This window comes from Manis javanica, chromosome 13 (genome assembly GCF_040802235.1).
Source record: "Manis javanica isolate MJ-LG chromosome 13, MJ_LKY, whole genome shotgun sequence".
Classification (NCBI taxonomy): Eukaryota; Metazoa; Chordata; class Mammalia; order Pholidota; family Manidae; genus Manis; species Manis javanica.
Genome location: NC_133168.1, coordinates 37,518,752 through 37,540,821, shown reverse-complemented (window position 1 = coordinate 37,540,821; position 22,070 = coordinate 37,518,752). Strand labels below are relative to the sequence as shown.

The 22,070-nt window shown below is 35.9% G+C and overlaps 1 long non-coding RNA gene across 1 annotated transcript in view; it reads left to right on the top strand.

The window, feature by feature from the left end:
• Positions 1-20,712, top strand: part of LOC140845371 (uncharacterized) — a 64,226-nt gene extending 43,514 nt beyond the window's left edge. Inside the window, exon 4 of the long non-coding RNA XR_012124178.1 lies at positions 20,569-20,712. This is a non-coding gene — a long non-coding RNA (uncharacterized lncRNA). The remainder of the gene's footprint in view (positions 1-20,568) is intronic.
• Positions 20,713-22,070: the final 1,358 nt, after the last annotated feature.

The following is a 22,070-nucleotide window of genomic DNA, read 5'->3' as shown; positions in this document are numbered from 1 at the left end:
TGCAGCCGCTATGGGAAATAGTATGAAAGTTCCTCAAAAAATTTAGAATGAAGCTACTATAGGATCCAACAATTCCACTTCTGGGTATTTTATCTTAAAAAATTGAGAAAACAAATTTGAAGAGATAATGCACCCCAACATTTATTGCAAAATTATTTGCAATAGTAATTTTACAAGATACGGAATCTAAATGTATATCAATAGATGAAAGGATGAAGATAATGTGATACACACATACACACACAATGGAATGTTACTCGGCCATTCAAAAGAAGAAAATCCTGTCCTTTACAGAAGCATGAATGGACCTTGAGGGTTACCGTATGTGAAATAAGTCAGAGAGAAAAACAAACAAAAAACCAAGCTCATAGGTACTGATAGCAGATGGGTGGTTGCAAGAGATAGAGGTGTCGGTGGGGGTGGGGTGGAAGAAATGGGTGAACTGTGTGTTTTTATTTTTATTTTTTGTTTTAAATAAATTGAATGAGAAACTTTTTAGGAAGAGAAAAACTCCGTATTTCATGGAATGTGTGACAGCTCTAAATTGTGCCATTTGTAGAGAGGACATGTAAAACTAAAGGCTCTTCTTCAGCTTTTAAAGAGTGCACGGAAGTACCAGAGCTGCGTACTCTAGACTTGACTCCTTAAAGATACAGGACTGTTCAGAAAAACACCAGAAAAGACAGTGGAGGAAAAATTGAGGCAGAGTGATGTTTGTAGTGAAATTGGGGGCCAGTTGTTGTGCAGGGTCACAGGAGTGACCATAATTCTTTGATCAAAATTCAGACATCGACAATGAGAAGGGAAGGAGTGATCGACACTGATAGAACACTAAGGATTTATGTGTCAAAGAATTGTCCAGGTAAGGATGCATGTTTGGCCTTTTATAAAGGAACTAGAATGCAGGTGAGCTTCTCTCCTGAGGTAGATACTCTTGTGTTGCTCAATTCAAGCATGACCTTGATACTTGAGAAGCCAAACCATTCTGTTTCTTTTCTGAAGCTATCTGTTAACACCAGAAGTGCCCCGACGCCTTAGGGGAAATGAGATTTAAGTCAGGCCAAGAGGACAGGAGAGAGAAAAGGTTTTATGAGCATCTCATGACTTCATTTTATATCTATTTTTCCTGGACCGGAAGTTAATGGGAAAATAAGGGATATTTAATTGACTCCAAGACACTGCTGAAAAGTGCTTTATTTATGAATCATCCAATCAGTCTAATGTGATTGACTTTTCCATATTGACCTCCCCCACTTCATTGCATTAACATAATAATGTGTCCATATTAGCTAGATGTAACCTTAGGATATGTGTGCCTAGCTGAGTTTTGCCTAATTTCTTAAAAGACCTTAAATCCAGGAATCCATAGCAGATGAAGTACGCTATATTTTTGGACTATACAAAATAGAAGTTTCACTGTTCTTTAAAGAAATGACAGAGAAGACTCCTTTCTTGTTTGGGGGTCTCTGAATTTCTGAAATGTGTTCTTTGAGTTATTAACAAATTGAAAATATAGAATATGCCTGTAGAAAATGAAGCAACATTCTCCCCCCACCCCCAAGAAAACCAAACAATGAAGGACAGCTGCTCACAGGGAGACTGGATTAACAAAGGAGCAAGTGTACGAAACACTGGTATTTGCCCAGACACTGCATTTCTTTCAGCCTTTCAGGCTGGCGGTGGTGACAGAGCCATCTGTCCTATAGTTTTGCTCTCTGTAGTCAACCATTAATTTTCCACAAGGGCTCTCAGTGACAGCTCCATCATAGTGACCGTACTTGGACATGAGGTATAAGACACACTTCAAGAGACTAGCTTCAAGGATTCAAGGCTTATGATAGAGTCTGTGGAGAAAGAGAAATGGAAAAATTTATAGGCAAGCCGAAGATAGATGAAAAGCTACAGACATTGACTTATTTGAGGAAAATGTTCTATCTACTTGTGTTAAATTTTGTCTTGAAATCCCATGCCATGTGGGTATTACCTCTTGATCCACATATATTGGGCCTTCTAAACAACGGAGCATAAATAGAGATGGAGGTGGAGGCAATAAATGGTTGTCTGATAAATAGCAAGGAAGAGATACTGATATGTTGTTCCTGAAAGCCAGAGAAAGGACAAAAATGCAAACTCTCCTGCACCTTACTTTGAGATGATTTTCCTTTTTTTCCCTCACAGATCCACAAGATTCTCTTCTCTCTCCTTTCTAGTGTTTTCTCTCTCTCCTGCAGCTGTTCTATTCTCACTAGAAATAATATGCATAAAAAGTGTATTCTACAAAATATGCATCAAAATTGTCATGCTATTTTCCTCCTGTTTGCACTGATGCTAGAGACTGCTCAGGCTTGGTTTTGAGAGGTTGACGTTTCATGAGGTAAGATTTCAAGGAAACATTTAAAATAATCCCCCTGAAATGTTACCAACATTCCATTTTAGGGAGAATTCAGTAACCTGCTTGGAAAATTTTTAGTTGTTTGCAAACTTTATCATCTCCAATGATCTTCATAGTAGGAGAGCTATTTTTTCTGGGCAAAAATGTCTGTGATTTTGGGGGATGCAAAAATGTAGAAACTTGGTCTAGGAATTTCAATTCTATTTTTCCTCTTTGTGTGTGCTGTGTAAGGTAGAACTTTATATGCCTAAGATCATTTGTAAAATGTCCTATTAAGACTCATGCTAGAAATTAGGCTAAACTCTAAACTGGGGAAGAAGTTTACAGTTAATATGCTTGATTCTAGCTGTTGGGAAAACAATTCTCAAAGAGAACAAAGAGTTGGAGATGACTGTTTAACATAATATCAGAAAACCTCAGTGGTCATAGGGGAGAACATTGAAAGACATGAATATTAAAAAGTTGTAAAAACAAAAAGCAGATTAGAACAAAATACATTGCAACAAAAATAAAGGAAAATTCTCTGAATATAAGAGGCTTCTACAAAAAGTGTAAGATGAAGTAAACATGAAAATGAGCAAAAAATATGGTTAAGCAATTCACAAAAGAATAATAAAGGGCAAATAAGTATATGAAAATATGTTTAACTTCATTAACGATTGGAGAAATTCCAATAAAAAACAAGATGATTTTTGCCCATTGTTCGGAAAGTATTAAGCATATATCCAGTGTTGAACAGGGTGTGGAAAAGAACAAAATGTATTATGAGGACCTTCTTTAGTTTAATTTTACAAAAACACACCAACTGTGAAAGAAAAGCTTTGAGAAAATTGGGGAAATTTTAAATATAGTCTGTATATTAGAAAACATTAGGCGATTACTGTTAATTTCATTAGGTGTAATATAGTTTATAAATATGCAAAAAGAAGTTCTTATTAGTTAGGGATACAAAATGAAATAATTATAAGTGAAATGGCATGATAACCTAAGATTTGCTTTAAAAACACTCCAGAATAAAAAATAGATGGGTGTAGGATAGATGAAACCCAATTGACAAAATGTTGGTAACTATTGGAGGTGGGTGTATTAGTTTGCTAGAGTTGCTAGCAACTCTAACAAATACCAGAGGCTGGGTGGTTTAAACAACAGAAACCAATTTTCTCAGTTTTGGAGCCTAGAACTCCAAGATCCAGGTGTTGGCAGGTTTGATTTTTCCTGATGCTTCTCTCTTTGGCTTGTGGACCGCCGCCTCACCGCCATGTCTTCATGTGGCCTTTCCTTTTTGTGTGTGCACATCTCTGGTGTCTCCTTTGTGTGTCCAGATTTCTTCTAAGGACACCAGTCCATGGGTTAGTGCCCATCCAAATGATCTCATTTTAACCTAACGCCTTTGAAAAACCTGTTTCTAAAAGCAATCACATTCTGCGGTACTGGGGGTTAGGGCTTCAGCATGAATTTAGGAGGATTACAATTCAGCCCATAACAAGAGTGATAATGAGTTTCATATGGGTTTATTATATTCCCTCTAGTTTTGGTAGAGAATGGGGGAAGAGGTCCAAACACCTTCTTAAAAAGCACATTTGACTATGTTGTTTAGAAAAAAGAGGAAAAATAATGGATTAACTATTATCTATTTATATCTGTATGTATCTATATCATCATCTAATTTATCTATATGAATGCATGAAAAATGGGTGGAAATATACACACCAAGCTGTTAACAGCTGTTATTTCTAGAGAGGGTAGTAGAATAAGAGGAGGTACAGGGTCTTTTAGGTTTACTTACATTCATCTATATGTCTACTAAATATTTTTTGTTCTTTGCTCTTTCTTTCTCTGTTGAATTGATAGTTCTCTTTGCTTTTTTTCTTTAATGAAAAATGAAAAATTTAAACATTTATTAGAATTTAGTAGTTTGAGGGTGAGTTTTAAAAAGTACATATCTATTTTAGTTAAATATATTGAAATCTTCCAAACAATAGCTGATCAATATTGCTTTTTATTATTTCATATACTGCTCTATAGTTTTAAAAACTATACTTTTTAGAATAAGTATATGGTTCATAGTAAAACTAAGCAGAAGATGGAGAGAGTTCCCATATACAACCTGCTCCCCCATATACACAGTCTACTCCAATGTTAAAATCCAGCACAAAAGTTGTACATTTGTTGCAATCGACAAACTCACATACACACATCATTATCACCCAAAGTCCCTAGTTTACATTAGGGTTTTGACAAATGTACAATGACATACATCGACCATTATAGCATCACACAGAGTAGTTTCAGTGGCTTGAAAGTCCTCTGTGCTCCATCTGTTCATCTCTCTTTTCCCAGCAACCTCTGACAATTGCCGTCTGCATAATTTCGCCCTTCTCAGAATGTCTTGGAACCGTATGGTATGGTTAAAAACACTGTTTATATTGGCTTCTTTCACTTTGTAATATGCATCAAAGTTTCCCTCCACGTTTTTCTTTGTTCAATAGCTCTTTTTTAAAGCACTGAACAATGTTCCTTTGTATGGATATACCAGAGTTCATTTGTCCATTCACCTACTGATGGACATCTCATTTTCCATGCTTTGTTAATTATAAATTATGCTGCTATAAATATTAGTGTGCAGATTTTTGTGTGAAAATAAGTTTTCAACTCCTTTGAGTAAATACCAATAACTGTAATTGCTGGATCATATGGTATGAGTATGTTTAGTTTTTTAAGAGACTGTCAACTGTCTTCCAAAGTGGCTGCACTATATTGCATTCAAGCCATCATAATTGTTACTGCGGCTCCACATTTTTGTCAGCATTTGTTATTGTCAGTGTTCTAGATTTTGGCCATAGGAATGTAGTGATATCATATTGTTTTGTTTTGCATTTCCCTAATGACATATTACATGGAGCACCTTTTCATGTGCTTATCTGGCATCTGTATTGCTTCTTTGATGTGGTAACGGTTTGGGTCTTCAGTACACTTTTGAATCAGGTTGTTCATTTTCTTATTGTTGAGTTTTATCTTTGGTTCTTTCATTCTCTAGTGCTTTAGATCTTATTATCTCTGATTTTAGGTCTTATTTTGTTCTTTTGATGATTACTGCTAATATTTTAATATATATTCAATAAGTTTTTGTCTAATATTAATCTACACTGATTTTTCTCTGTAAACAAAATAAATATATAAGCATAGTTTTGTCTACTGCATCACCATTCCTATCTTGCATTTTGCAACCATTGGGATTTTTAGATTCAGCTTGTTAATTACTTTATTAAACATATCAACCATTATCTAGACTTGATTATATGATTGATTTATATCTTTGTTCACTACAGTTTCTTTAATTCCATGATTCTCTTCTTTGGATTTTTTTCCAGGAAAAGGTTTGTGGCTGATAAATATTCTTAATTCTTGCATATCTAAAATAATTTTTTACCCTGCACTTAATGATAGTTTTGCCGGGTATAGCATTGCAGATTAAAAATAATTTTCCCTCAGGTCTTTGAAATATTGTTGTATTGTCTTCTAGCATCTATTATTGCTTAATTTAGCAATCTTATACTAATTGGAATATTTTCCCTTTTTAAGTAGTGCTCCCCCAGTTTCTGGAAAGTTTTAAAATTTTCTATTTTATTTTTGTTTTTTTAAAACTTGAAAGTGATATATTAAGCTCTAAATCTTTTATTGTGACTTTTTGATGGAAACTTTCAAAGTGAAAGCTAATACTTTTCCATAGTTTTGGGAAATTTTCTTTGATTAAGTTTATATATTCTTTCTTTTCTTTATGAAACATCTACTAATACATGTATAGATAATGGAACTTCTGGATCTATCTTTGTATCTCTTTTTTCCCATCTTTATACTTCTGATTTGGTGGGCCAGTTTAGTGATTTGCTTTTTGTCTGTGGTTGTTCTGCTAACCAACTCATGTACTGAGTGCTTTTAAAAGATAACCGTCAGATTTTAAATTTCCAAACTTTTTAGTAGTTTTTTTTTCAGGGATGCTCTATCCTTTCAAATCTCTCTGAGGTTGTCAATCATATTTATTTTATTTATTTTTACTCAGTTTTTAAAAAAGTATATTTATTTTAACATCTTTTCTCTAGATTATTAGTCCTGTTGTTTTCTTCAGACATTTGGTAGTTCCTAGTTGTACACTCAGCTTTTATTTGATATTCTTATTCATGTGCTCATGAGCTAGTTCTTAGGTATGGCTAGATGTAGTATCTGTTTTTATCTTCCTTAAGCGAGGACTGCATGCTATTTTGGGTATTACTGCTTGTTGGAGCTTTGCCCTACCTGTATGAGTTAAGTTCCCATACTTTATTTAACAATGGATCCATATTACTTCATAACTTTAAAAGAAATAAAAAATATATTTTAAAGCATTAAAAATATTGAAAAAATTCAATGTCACTGTTCTACTGCAATAATTGACTTCTCTTTGCCTGAATCTGCTCAATGCACCTTTAAGTTTATACTTCCAAAAAATGGTTAGAGTGTGAATAGCTCTTAAGAACCAGTGCAATAATTGAGAATGTTCATCCTTTAACAAAATCCTTTAGTGAAGAATATATATTATATATATATAAGTATATATTATAAATATATATATTCATAAAATATTATTTATATATAATAAAAAAGCAAACATCTGTCTATAGCAGAAAAAAAGGTTTGTAAGTGAGTGTTAATACTGTTATTTCTTATCATTCTTTGATGTTGGTCTACAGAAAATTCTTACTAACTCAAGTTTTACTCATCAAGGCAGGAACTAAATCTACTCTGTTATTTAAACAAGTGCCTCTGTGAAAGGTAAACTCACTCAAGGGTTCTTAATTATAAGACACTCAGAATATTTTGGGAGGAAGGTGATGAGACTGATAGGCACTGTAATTATTTTCTTACAAAAATTAAGCAATAGATACATAATAATTTCTTTATGATTTATGTGATGGCAGTTTTAAATGATGCTGGTCAGGCACAAATATAAACCCCCAACCATTGCAAACATAGGTTTTCCTTAATACCATTTATTCTGGTTAACTTGAAGAAGATCTGAAATATAACACTATTCATATGTCTAACTGATAACTGCTAGAGCAGAGATCAGTCATTTTATAGCTAGAGAACTGGATACTCAGACTGAAATATTTTTCTTAGCAAAACCATGTACAATCAATTACAAAGGTCTGGAAAGTAACTTGGATTCTAGATAAATAGTTTTTGTTATTTTCTGCACTAGTGATTGATTGGTTCATTCTTTTATTTATTTAGCCACAATTCATTAGTGAGTATTAAATGCATGTCACAATACATGTCAATATTAATTTATTGAATAAGTTAAAAGAAATCTGCTAGATTTAATTATTTCTTTCAGCATGTCGTAAAATGAGTTATATCAAATAGTACTTTCAAAGAACTTTCTTTTTAAGCAGTAATATTAAGTGAAACACACTTAAGCAGATTTTGATTATAGGCATTTCATAGTCTTTACTGAGCTAATGTTTACTGTTTATATCCTAGTGAGAATAATGTGCTGAATTTTTCAAACTTATTTCCACCAAGTACTTTTTTTCCTCAAGGAACATCTTGGGTTCCTATGTTTTGTGGAACATACTTGGTATTTCTGGTTTATTTGAAAGTTACTTTCTTCTTGTTTTCTGTCTTGTGTAACATGCTTTGTTTTTTTATTCTTGGATACTGCAATAATAAATTGTAAGGAGAATAAAGAACTTTCTTTTGAGCTTTGTTCTGTAAATACATCATTCTCTAACCTATAAAATAAACACAGCAGGATACTGATACATGGGAATCCCAGTGTAGACATTTTCATGAAGGTAATAGATGTCTAATTAGAAACAATGCTTGCCTTTTTCTCTGGTGGCCACATGAGGGAGCTAAAAAGAACCAAAGATTTCCTTTTCTTTCAATAGTGAATTTTATTCTCTTTGAAATACTCGTTAATGTTAGTGATTTAATGACAGTTGTTACTTTTTTCAAAACTCTATTAACAATACTATCTACAGGAGAATAAAAGCATCAACAGAGCATCAACTCCACACTGCCACACAAATGCAGGTGGTTGTGGTATACGTTATCTGTGATTCTCTTACCAATGCACCAGAGAATATGGGGATATAAACTTTCAGAAGAAAGCCTGTATATTTATTTACCTGAGAATTGTTAGGATTGCATTTCAACATGATAAGAGAAACAGTGGTAATGATATTTTTAAACATTTATTATGTAATATTTTATATATATATACATGAATGAATGCAACATACATATAAGTAATCAGGCATATTAATGAAATTAACCTTTTTATTCCAGTTCCTAACACATGGACTACAGCATTTCCAGGAGATACAAACGTGCCTTTTCTAAATGCCCTGTCCCTGCCCCTTCTCCCTAAACCAAAGGTCAACATCATCCTGAGTTTTGTGTTTATCATACATTGCATAATAGTTCATATAATGTATGTATGCCTTCCTAAAATACATATTTTAAAGCTTTTCTTGCTATGAGCTTTACAAAATTACTTATAATTAATCAACATTGTTGCCCATCAACATTGTTTCTAAAATTCATTGAATTTGTGCATTGAGCTGTAATTCACTTACTTTCACTGCTATATAACATTCCAGGTTTTGTCTATGATTTTAAACTATTCATCTTTTCTGCTTATGTGTATTTGGATATTCTTTTATTTTTGTTCTCATGAAGACTGTGTACATTTTCATACTATGTCTTATGGTGCAAATTCAAAGGAGTTTCTTTAGGATAGTCTGAATCCCTTGGGAGAAATTGCACACAAAGAGATTGGCATTAAAAAGGTAATCCCAATTTTATTTCAAAGGTTGCACCAGGAGAGAATAGAAGTTTTTGTTGCCTTATGTCCTTGTCAACACTTGCTTTTTCTTAATTTTAATTTTTCCAATTGAGTAGATTTAAAATGTCATTATTGAGGTCTTAAACATTTCTTCAATTTCTACTGAGGTTGAAAATAACTTACATGCTTATTGGGCATTTATGTTTCTTTTTATGTAAAATGCCAGTTTGCGACCTTTGTCTATTTTTCTTTTGGACTTATGTTCTAGAATTTTAAAAACAGTTTTTATATTTTCAGATATGAATCTTATTGGTCATATGTATGTCTTGCTTTCTCATTCTCCTTATGGGAATTGATTTTTGTGTAGGAAATGAGGAAGGGATCAAATTTATTCTTTTTCATTGCGTATCAATTGTGATAGCCTCACCGATTGAATAGCTCATTCTTTCTTCTAACTAGCTCCCTTTGTTAAATTCCTTTAGTAATTCTAGTAATTTATGGGTTATTTTTCAGTTTTCTATGTTGTGAATCTGAATACCATGGTATTTCTATTTCTTCTTTTCAATAGAAATATTTTTTGTTTCTTATCTTCACATATTTCACACAGAATCTCTAGTACTGCATTCTATACAAGCAATATCAGATTTTCATTTTTGTTTTTTGGTATCAAGCTATACTAGCCACTTTGAATGAGTTAGGATGCATTTCCTCTTTTACTGTTTTCTGGAAGAAGTTGTATGAGGTTGAAATGATCTGTTCATTGAAAGCTTGATACAATTTTCCTATAACTTGCCTAAAAGTTTTATAGAATTTAGTGTTGTCTTTGTAGAGTAACTTTTAAGTGTGATACAATTTCTTTAATAGGGCTTTCTTTTAAAGACTCTACAGACTCCCTGTTTCTTTGGAAGTTGATTTTGAAAAGTGTTTAATATAGAATTTAACCATTTTATCTCAGTTTTTAAATTTATGGGAATGAATTTGTAGTAGTTTTTTATTTTTTTAATCTTTATCTTTGGCTAGATCTGATTTTTTCTAGTATTTTTGATACTAGTTATTTTGGTTTTCCCCCTTTATCAAGCTTACCAGGGATTTGCCAATTTTATTTGTCCTTTCAAATACCCAAATTTTGGCTTTATTGGTCCACTTGTATTTTTGTTTCCTTCCCGTAAGAAAAAACAAGCTCCTTATCAAAATTTTCCGGACACACAACTTAGATGGTAAATAGTCAAGAAATTTTAATTTCATAAAAGTAAAATTGACTCCTCTCTCTCTTAACCTCCTTCTCAGACACAACTACTTTCATTTCTTTTAGATAATTATTTCGATATTTACTTTCAAGACTCTAAATGATATGTTTCTACTGCTACTGCTTAATTTTTTCAATTTTAGGCATTGTTTTTTGAATTCCATATTAGGTAAAATCTCTTCTCTTCTATAACCATGTGTTTTCTTGCATAGCACAAATGACAACCAGAATTTTACATTTATTTGCATAATAATTTTATTAGTATTTGTTTTCCCTTTTGGAAGCCTCATGTGGTCAAGGACCTTGCTTGCTTTTGGTTTCCATTGATGCTCAATGCCTAGAACACAGTGAACACTCAAATGTTGTCTCAGTGAGTGAATGAACAGATGACATAGAAGTTAAACACAGAAATGTCAAGAATTGAAGGAGATAGGGTTTCTTTGGGGAAAAACTAGAATAGGATGATTATAGCTTTTGTCAGTTATACCAGCTCATCTGTGGCCAGATTGTAGTTACCTAAGAATGTGAATCCCTGCTTTATGCAAGCTGGTATTGGTGCCTTTTTCTATTTATTTCCTTAGGTTCATAATAAAGATCACTAGAAAATGTTGTTTTTATGAACTAATGATAAAGAAATATGGAGATGAATTCTATTCCAGAGGCTTAGGTGACAGTGGTGGTGGTGATTTGTCCTGAAAGGCTGGGTTACTGTTTAAGTGCCAGGGAAGCAAATAAGTAGAGAGAAGCATAGTACATGGCTTATGGTAGTATATTCTGTTTTATTTTTAATGTACTCATCAAAAATTTTTAAAGTATATAAGTTTTCCAGTCAACATTTTCATTCTTCCAGTCTTCTATTGATTATACCCACTGTGTTAGTCAGGATTCTCCAGAGAAACAGAACTAACAGGGGTTATATATATAATAAATCTACTTCATATATATATGAAGATATATGTACATACATATATATACATAAATATTTATATTATATAAATCTATATAATATACATATATATACATAAATATTTATATTATATAAATCTATATAACAGGTTTATTATAAGGGATTGGTTCAGAAGTCCCCAGATCTGTACTCTGCAAGCTGGACACCCAGAAAAGATGGTGCAATTCCAGTTTGAATCTAAAGGCATAAGACCCAGGAGAGCTGATGGTGTCATGTCAGGCCCAAGACCCAAGAAGAGCTGATGTTTTAGTTTGAATCTGAAGGCAGGAAAAATCTGATGTTTCAGTTCAAGTAGTGAGTCAGGAGGAGTTCCCTCTACCTCAACCTTTCTGTTCTATTCAGTTCTTTAATTGATAGCATGAGGTCCAACCACATTAAGGAGTGCAGTCTGCTTTGCTCAGTCTGCTGATTAAAGTGTTTATCTCATCCAGAAATACCTCAGACACATCCCAGAATAATGTTTGACCAAATGTCTGGGCACTCTGTGGCTCAGTCAAGTTAACACATATAATTATTTATCACATTCACCCATTTTTTTTAATTGAAAATGTCTTAAGCAAATCCAAGGCATTGAGTTATTTCACTTACTTATTCATGTTATTTCACACTATTTTACATATTCACATGTTTATTCCTGCATCATCAGAATAATTTTTTTAAATAAAGTTTATTTTTTTAGGTCAATTTCAGATACACAGAAAAACTGCAAGATAGTACATAAAGTCTCTGTATACTTCACACCCAGTTTTTCTATTATTAACATCTTACACTAGTATGGTACACTTGTTATAATTAATGAACCTGTATTGATATATTATCAGAAATACAAACCCATGTATATATACATTTATAAATATTTCTGTATTTAACCAACTGTATCTATATTAAATAAAACATGCATTCAGACTGATATCTCAAATTCTGATCCACTAAAAAATGAAGCATTCTAGTTTCCTATGATTGCTTATCTGTAAATTGGACAGTATCTGTAAACTGTCCAAGAGTAAGAAGTCTGGCTCTCACCCTTGGCCATCCATTTATTTCTTTAAATCTAATAAGCATACATAGTTGTATCAGAACTGTTCATTTGTATCCTCATGGCAAACCACTTTATCAACTAACGTATATTGCTCATGTTCTGTTCCTTTGCCTTTAGTTTTTATAGGCTCCACTCATTTCAGAAGCTCCCCTCAATCCCTCAACTTCAGTGAGACTATTTCATACATTTGTAATAGATTATTCTGCTACATTCTGTATCTCATTCTGTGATTCCCCTCAACCTTCTAAAGTTTTTGAAAATAACATTGTAACTTCAGGGGCAAAATATTTTCTCAGTCTGGGGCAAATTACCTTTGCAACTGAAATCAGTCAAAGGGAGAAATAAAGTGGGAGAAACCCTTTTATTGCCTACAAGCATTTGTCTACTTCTGCTTGCCGGTGTCTCTCATGAACCAGCTGCAAAAAGGGACCCCACCCAACCTCTCCAGTCCAGATATGTCCTTGCTCCTCCATATAATCACCTATTGATATGGAGATGGTCTACTTCTCTCCACCCCTTGGAAACACCTACTGATATGGAGCTGCATTAAGGCCAGGTGAGAGATTCTGGAAATACTGCAATTTTACCTACATACATGCATTAATGTTCACTCTTCGCGCTATAAAGTTCTTTAGGTTTTGACAAATACATACTATCATGTATCTATAATTATAGTATAATATAGAGAATAGTTTCACTGCCCTGAAAGTCACCTGTGAGTCTCATAGTCAACTCCTCCCTACTCCCAAACTTCTGGCAATCATTGTTTTCATTTCTTCCTTTTTGACAATGTCATATAGTTGAAATCATACAGTATATAGCCTTACAGATGCTTTTTCAACTTAGCAACATGCATTTAAGGTTTGTGTATGTCTTTTTGTGGATTGATAGCTAATTTCTTTTTTAGCACTGAATAATGTCCCATTGTATGCATATTACATAGTTTGTTTATCCCTTCACTCATCACATGGCATCATGGTTGCCTCCAGTTTTTGCAGATTATGAATAAGGCTACTGTATACGTATGTGTGCAGGATTTTGTGAGGACAAAAGTTTCCAAATCAGTTGGGGAAATATCCAGGAGTGCAATTGCTGCATTATATGATAAGACTGTGTTTAGCTTTGTCAAAAACTACCAACCTGTCTTTCCAGCAGTACTGCGAGTTCCTGTTTCTTCACATCTACTGTCAGGTTTTTTGTATGTTAGCTATTCTAATAGTATTTCATTATTGTCCTAAAATAATTTTTAAATGATGAATTAAATCAAATAACCATTTGTATTAGTTAATTAGTTTATTGGCATTGTTCATGTAGTTGATTAACATTTGATTGTTCTTAAAATAACGACTGAATTTTTAAAAATATTCTACTTTTTAAATTGTGAAGATCTATACCTGTACTTGATATGCTTAATGCAATCTAAACACTCATGGTAACTATAGTGGGGAAAAGAACAGTGATTCTTCTACATAAATGTCATTAAAAAATAATTTGCCTCCTGTAAAATGCATGACTATTGGAAAGATTGATTTTTAATTTTATGGTACATTGGTAGTTTCAAGAGAGGCTTAAATTATTATTTTTTACTTTTCTAATAAAAAGCTTTTTTCAAAGAGGAAACTCATGAGGAAAGAAGCCAAGATATACATAGACCCCCCGACACCAAAAAAGGAAAATCCTATACAAGTAAAATTGCACAATAATCAGGGAAAGAATAGTGCAGAAGAATGAATGGGCCTATGTATGATGTTTATTAAGTTTTGCTGAATGATGAATGGACTCATTCATTTAATTAAACAAATATTTTTTGAGCTGTTCCCATATAGTAGACAGCTGGGAACACAGCAATGAATAAAAACAGACAAGATCCCAGCTCTTTAAGGACCTTCTATGCTAGTAAATGAAGTTGGATGATGAATGAATGACTAAATACTACAACATTCTTTTATGGTCATGTCACAAACTCTTACGGTATTAAATTATTTGAATGAAATATTTGAAATTACATTCACCAGATGCTCCTTGTCCTTTGCTTATTTTTTGTCCCTTTTTAGATCGATTTTGCCCTAGAAATCTCCATGCTTGTCATGTGTATGGCTGCTGTTTTCTTGGTAACACCCAGACAGCTAATTACATGCATACACTGGGGGGATGGGAAACATGTTTATGGGATGAGGGAATGATTTTTCACTTCTGTCAGAGAGATCAAATTATCAGCAGGGCTGCTAATCTGTCTATCTGCAAAAATAACCAGAAATATGCACAAATGTAAACATAAAAGGAGATGCTCATAATTTGCATAGCTCTCATGTCTGTCCATCAGTCACCCTAAATGCCTGAGAACTATTAGGATGGACACAAATGTGCTGTAGCTTGAGGAATTGTCATTTTATCTCCCAATGAGACACTCTATTATCACCATTAATTGATTAAACATTTTCAACACTCTGAGTAAACCAGTCACGCCATCTATTTCTACCTTCGGCTTCTGTTTATGGTCTATGTGTGCCAAACATCCAGACTAAATGAAAATATACCCTCCAGGAACCATGCGTGGCATCTCTCATAACAAGTTGCAGCACCTCTCTGAAGCACGGCTGCTATGTCGTGGGGAATCCAGGGAATCTTTAGCTTAACTCGCTGTGCCTTGGAACCCTTCAGGAGGAATAGAAACTACTAGTGCGGGAGCAGTCATTTACAGATGGTTGTCATACTTAACATCTCTCATTTTGAGGGAAAGGAGCAGTGTCAAGGAACAGATTAGGTATCCCTGGGATAACTGGGAGTTGTGGGAGTAGTCTTGGCAATGTGGGTTCAAGCCCCATCTCTAAGGTTGCCCCAGTCTTGAGCTTGTATATTTTGTGGATCAGGGAGGGTCCTGGTCCCACTTACTTGTGTCTGACCTATTTTACATTCTCCATCAAATCCAAATAAAAAGAGAAATAGTCCCTGTTTGCCTCTCCATTACAAAGACAGCTCTAAAGCTGGGAAGGACAGTGGTCAGGGGTGGGAGGAGAAGAGCTTGGCTAAATGGAAAGTGTTGAGATTATTCAAAGGGCTGGTGCTGACAGAGCAGGGGTGGCTTGACCTTCTAAGCGGGCTAGTAGGCTGCTTCCTACTGGTGGTTATTTTGGTTACTGGAAAGCCTGCCTGCCCTGAAATGTCTCTCTGGGCCATCTTGCCAGGTTCTGCAATTCCCAGCATGAGAGCTATCCTCTAGTTGGAGGCATTGTGTCTCCAGGTTATAACAGAGCCATGCATAGGCAACCCCACGCAATTAACCCGTAATAGCCCATAAGCCTGGAACCTGGCTGTGGAGAACCACTACCAGCTGTTGGTAACCCAACACTGCCTTGCTGAGAGAAGCTTATTGACAGCCTCTTCACATAAGTGGGGGAAATGGGTGCCGCAAAGCTCTGGATCAGGAGTGAAATGGCTTCCATGGGAGCAGCCAGATCGCTGCAAGGATGGCATCTCCACTCCCTCCTCCCAGGGCATGGGAAGGTTAGACTTTGGATGCTGGAGGAATGTGCAAATGCAAATGGTATCAAGGAAGTGCACAGAAATTCATGAATTCAACATGGGATCAGGGCATTCTTTGGTCAGACCCTTTAATCAGGCCTTATCTCGAAGGGAAAAAGACAACTGTCTACTCAGCTTGATTTGATGTCCCCTCAATATCCTGTCACTGGTCAGCAAAGATGTCTGAGGATTTCACTGAAACTACTTCCTTGGGCATAGGAGGCACTGGTTAAAAGGTAAATCTGTTCTCAGGGAGGGATAAGCAGGCATTTTGCAGAATTGAGAGCATTTATGAGAATTAGACCATCTCCTACGATTACCTGAAGGAAAGCTTGGAAGCTTGGTATGCTGCAGCTATGTGTGAGAAAAACATTCTTCACAAAGTGCTGGAACTACTGTCTGTACCCAACAGCCTCTTCTGGGGAGTAAGCCAGCTTCCTACTAAGTGTGGCTTCAGGATCTCATGCTCTCTTTATAAAACAAATTCTTAGGATGGTATTTGGGGTTGCCTTTCTCTACTTCTGGCTTTGCTTTTCTTCTTTCACGGTCTTGGTTTCCCACTCTGTATTCCCTGCAGGGTGTGGAAAACTAGCCTGTGAATCCCATTCTGCTTTCCTCACTCTCTTTTGGGAACCCATTGTATGGCTCAGAGCCTGGCTGGACAGCAGAGTACCACTGCAGGGGCAGGCAGCCTTCCCTCTCTCAGAACTTACTTCAGGTGCCTTACTGATAGTGTGGCAATTTAAGAACAGACTCCCTGATGGTGTTCTGCTGGGGGATCTGCTCCAAAGGCACCAACACAGAGCGTAGGGAGCAGGCTCCCCCAGTGGACACAAAGGAGTCTGCAGAAGAGTGGAGGATGAACTCAGGGATCACCAAGAAGTACCAATGAGAGAGCAAGTAGAGCTGAATGTGAAAAAAGAAGTCATGGGGAGCCACCTTCCAAACTCAGTATCTGCACCACCTTGAAGTTACTTAATGTCTTTGAGCCTTAATTTTCTCTTACAGGTGATAGGTTAATAATACTATCTGCTTCACAAGGTGTGATTAAAAACAAATGAATGTTTTTGAACAAATGTGATTCTGGCCATAATAGACATTTAAAAATGTTAATTGTCATGATTGTTGCTAAGAGCATTTTCAGAAGATGGTGGATAGAGTTTAAATAGGAAGTTGTGGAGTATAGTTGGGAAAGCAGATAGTTCCAGTGTTAACTTGTGGCTCAGGTGGGGTTGAAGTAAAAATTTTTTAGGATGCAAGGGAACTTGAACATGGAAGTTAAAGACATGATATTCCACAAAAAAAGGGATAATCTGTAAATCAAATTGCTGGAGGATATAATAGGAAGTGGGTGTAATCTCAAGAGCAAGGATTGTCATCAGAAAGGAATAGGGACACTTCTTAATTTTGAAAGAAATAGAAACTTTATAAAGGTGGATAAATATTTCATGAGTTTGGAAATGATTGAAGCAGAGGACAAAACAGTGCATAAAAGAGGGAATTTGAGATATTCATGCCTAATGGATTCTGATCTGTGGAGACCATTGGTAGTGACATAGGATCATGGCCTCGAAAGAATAATAAAGCCTTTATATGTCACAAATCCGTAAAGCTAATGCTCTTTATGATTCATAGGCCAGGACTGGTCCAAAGCCAGGTAGTTTTCAGTCTGAGACAACCTAAGGAGTGTGCACCAGCATTTAAATCAATTATATAACTAAAGGCACTAGTTAGTTCAGTGAATTTTTTTTCTTAGCAAGACTTTCTCGATGATGATGGGAAGAGTGTTCTCTTTTACATTCTGGTGCAAGCGCCTTGTTGTCACTGAATGGCAGCACATAATCAGCACACTTAGCCAAGCCACGTGAACTGGCTATTTAGAGTTGCATTGCTCTAAACCACTAAATTTGGGGTGGGGGGTGTTGTTGGTCATGCAGCTGAGACTGACCTAGAAAATTGCAATGGTCGGAATATTTGTGTCTTCCCAAATTCATACTTTGAAATTCAAACTTCCAAAGATGATATTACTGGGAGGTGAGGCCTTTTGGAGGTGCTTACATCATGAGGGTGGACTTTGTGCCTTACTGAAGGGCTTCCAGAGAGATCCCTAGCCCTGTCTGCTATGTGAGGACACAGCAGGAAGATGCCAGGTATGAACCAGTAAGAGGGCCTCACCAGAAAAAAACCATGCTAGTGCCTTATCTTGGACTTCCCAGCCTCTAGGACTGTGGTAAATAAATTTCTGTTGTTTAAAAGTCACGAAGTCTGTAGTATTTTGTTATAGCAGTCCTAATGGACTGAGATGCCAATATAGCAGGTGTGGGGGAATAAAGGAAATGGAAAGATAGCAAATTGTAGTCAGAGAGGGAACTTTCAGAATTCCAAATGTCAGGAGATTTGTGGAGTGCTCTTTGTGCCATAGGTTTAGGGAGACATAAAGGTGGGTACTATAGAGAGAGCCTACAAATGGGTTGCAATTGCTTTAGAATTGCAGTCAGAGTCAGCAGTTTGATGTAACATTTTTTTTAAAGTTCTCTTTCTGGATGCAATGAGGACAGTTGTCTATGGCCATAGGAATTTTAGAGTTAAAATTGCCTGGATTTATATCTCATCTCCATCATTGTCCAGTTATTCTTGAGCAGGTAACTGCTGCAACTCAGTTTCCTCATCTATGGACATGAGTAAAACTGGGTACTGCAGAGTAGAGTCTGATGACCTGAGGTAGGAAATGTAAAGCAAACAAGATATTACTGAGCACAAGGTGAACATTCAGTGAAAATTACTTTCTCTTGTTTGTCCCTTTCCACTGCAGAAGCTAGAGTGGAGGCCCTTCTGATTTTATTATACCGTCACTCACCAATAGAACTTCCTACAGTGATAGAAAGGTTTTAAGATCTACACTCTCCAGTATGGTAGACATTGGCTCCGCATAACTACTAAACACTCGAAATCGTGGCTAGTACAACAAAGGAATTGACTGTTTAATTTTATGCGATTATAATTAACTTAAAATTTAATTTAAGTGGCCACATGTGGTTGGTGGCTGCCACATTGAACAGCACGGTCTATGAGCATTATTTTTCTAAGTGTTCTAGTCTATATTTTTCTATATGTCCGTTTCCATAGTTCTGTCTGAGTTAGCTTACTGAAGTATGCCTTTTGACATGGGGTTCTCTCATCTCAAACATCTTTAATAGTTTTGTGTTTTCTATCAAACAAAATGAGGTAAGGTCAGAGCAAGGGAGGGAGGAATAGTCCAAGAGAGAAAAAGGGCATAGAATTAACATGTCATCTCTGATGTATTATTAGTCAGAGTTCTCCAGAGGAACAGAACCAACAGGATATTAGATAGACACATAGATAGATAGATGATAGCTAGATAGACAGATAGATAGCTAGATAGAGAGATAGAGAGAGAAATTTATTTTAGAAATTGACTTATGTGATTATGGAGGCTGCCAAGTCCAAAATCTGCAGGGTAGACCAGCAGACTGGAGACCTAAGGGAACATTGTGTGGTTCAAAGGTTGGCTGTTAGAAGAATTCTCCCTTCTTTGGAAAGTCAGTCTTTTTCTATTAAGGCCTTCAACTGCCTGGATGAGGCCCATCCACATTATGGAGGTAGTCTTCTTTACTCAGAATCTACTGGTTTAAATGTCAATCCCATCTAAAGAAAACCTTCACAGCAATATCTAAAACATTTGACCAAACAACTATATACCATGGCCTAGCTGCACCGATACATAAAAATAACCATCACATGTGGTAATACCTCTGTTGAGACATTTATCACCAACTCTTAGTAAAGAAGAAACAAAGGAGGGCTTTTCAGTGTGGGGAGAGCCATCCTCTCTGCCATGCTATTTGCAGGGCATTTTAAAGCTCTCCTTTTCCTTCAAAACCTCTACCCGTAGCTCTTTGGCCATCTCTATTGACTCCACTCAGCTCTTTGGCCCTTGTGGTTGTTTATGAAAACCCAACACTTGGCCTTTCTGTCTTCAGGGTTCTGCCCATGTGGATTCTTAACAGGTTGATTCTGAGCAAGACCCTTACACAGGGAATGCAGGGTCTTGGCCAGCAATGTGAGCAGCTTTGGTGTCTCCTCTGCTAGGCTTGGTATGATTAGTACAAAGAACTTGGAGGTGAAAAGCTTTATATCTTGTTATCAGTTCATTGAGTCATTTATTCTCTGCCTGACTCTGTAAATGTGACAGCATTACTAACAGCTTGAGCCCAGTTTGATTTATTGGTGAAATTAAATTCTATACTTCCACAATGATGTCAGTATTTCCTGGGCCTTAAAAAAAAAAAAAACAACAAGGGAGAGCAGCAACTGCAAGCTTAGCTGGTTAATCCATAAGTTGTCCAGGCCAGTTGCTTTCTGGATGTCAGGAGACCCATGCGCTGCCCATTCTGCTCTGGTGAACCTCAAGAGAAATATCCCCTTAAAATTTCCAATGCTATTAAACTAAATGCTAAAAACATTCAAAGTATTTTTCAGAAAGATTGTAATTTACATTTCTGAGTGTTTTTAATGCTAGAATTATAATTAAAGCAAGTTTTCTTTCTTCTAGGTTGTAACAGAATTTTTAAACAAGAAGATAAATATTTGAAGCACAGTTTACTATTATTATTGATGTTAGGCTGGCTAATTTGGTCTGCTTCACAATAGGAAGATGACAATATGCCACCACTGTGAAGACCAATAAATTAATGTGAACATTTCTGTACTTTGTAAAATAGTTTCTGGATTAATGAAAATCCAGCTATGGGAAAAGCCATTATAAAGTTAATAAAACACAATCACAGTGTTTCTCTTAAAAATGTTGATATTGTGGGAAGGACTCCATTCATTTCAGTAAGTGACACAACCCCCCCGCCTAGTTAGTGGAACTAATGGGAAAGACAGGATTGTGAAATCTGAGCTTCCAGTGCCTCCAGAAAACTTAGGGTTTTATTCATGAAAGTAAAATGGGTAAAACTTTATTTTAACACGTAAACCTTCATTTAAATACATTATTTCTTTATGCATTGTATACAGTGTTACTGTATTAGTCAGACTGATATTTGTTTTGTTTTAATTGAAATTGAGCATCCTGTCAGATCAAGGGCTTTTGAAGGCCCTGGCAGATTGGGGAAACTGACTTCAACCTAGTATAGGCACCACCATTAGAGAGCTGTACTCTCAATAATATAAAAGAATTCTGTATAAAGCATATAGTTGGAATTTGGAAAAGATTTTGTGACTACAGGCATCAAATAAGGATGAACAAATCTAATTAGCATTGTATATACATGACCTTGCTTCTGATGGAGCAGCTGAATGTCAACCAGGGGTCCTTGACTCCCAGTCACCCAGATCTCTAGGGAAAGGCAGCTGAGGCACAGGGAGACATTTCGGTCCAGTGTCTGAATTGGACCTAGATGATCGGACCTAGATGCTCTCAGGCCTTGCACCATGTCAAACATGTTTTTCTGTCCCAGGAAATGATAATTATGACCAAGTGATTTAAATCACCAGTGCAGTATGATGCAAAGGAAATCCAATGTTAAGAAATCTGATAGAAGAGGGATGCAAGAGTAGGGCGGTGGAAATCTCCTCCCCAAACCATATATATTTTTGAAAATACAACAAATACAAGTATTCCTAAAAGAGAGACCAGAAGATACAGTACAGCAGCCAGGCTACATCTACATCTGTGAGAACTCAGCATCTCACGAAAAGGGTAAGATACAAAGCTGTGACCCAGCAGGACCTGATCACTCTCCCCACCCCAGCTGACTGGCAGGAGAAAAAGAATCAGAGTGAGAAGGGAGTGGAAGCACAGGACTACTAAATAACCAGCCCAAGTAACCTGCACTGGGAGCACAGACACACATTGCATGGTGTACTGGATATTAGAGAAATGGAAAAGTAAAATCCAAGACAGAGACTGTGAGCGGGTCCCCAAAGCTGGCTCCCCTGGGACAAAAGAAAAGAGGACACTTTTTAAAAGTCTTAAAGTGACAAGGGCTCAACAGCTGGACAAAATCATCCCAGCACACTGAGCCCAGCAGGCTGGGAATCTTGAGGAAC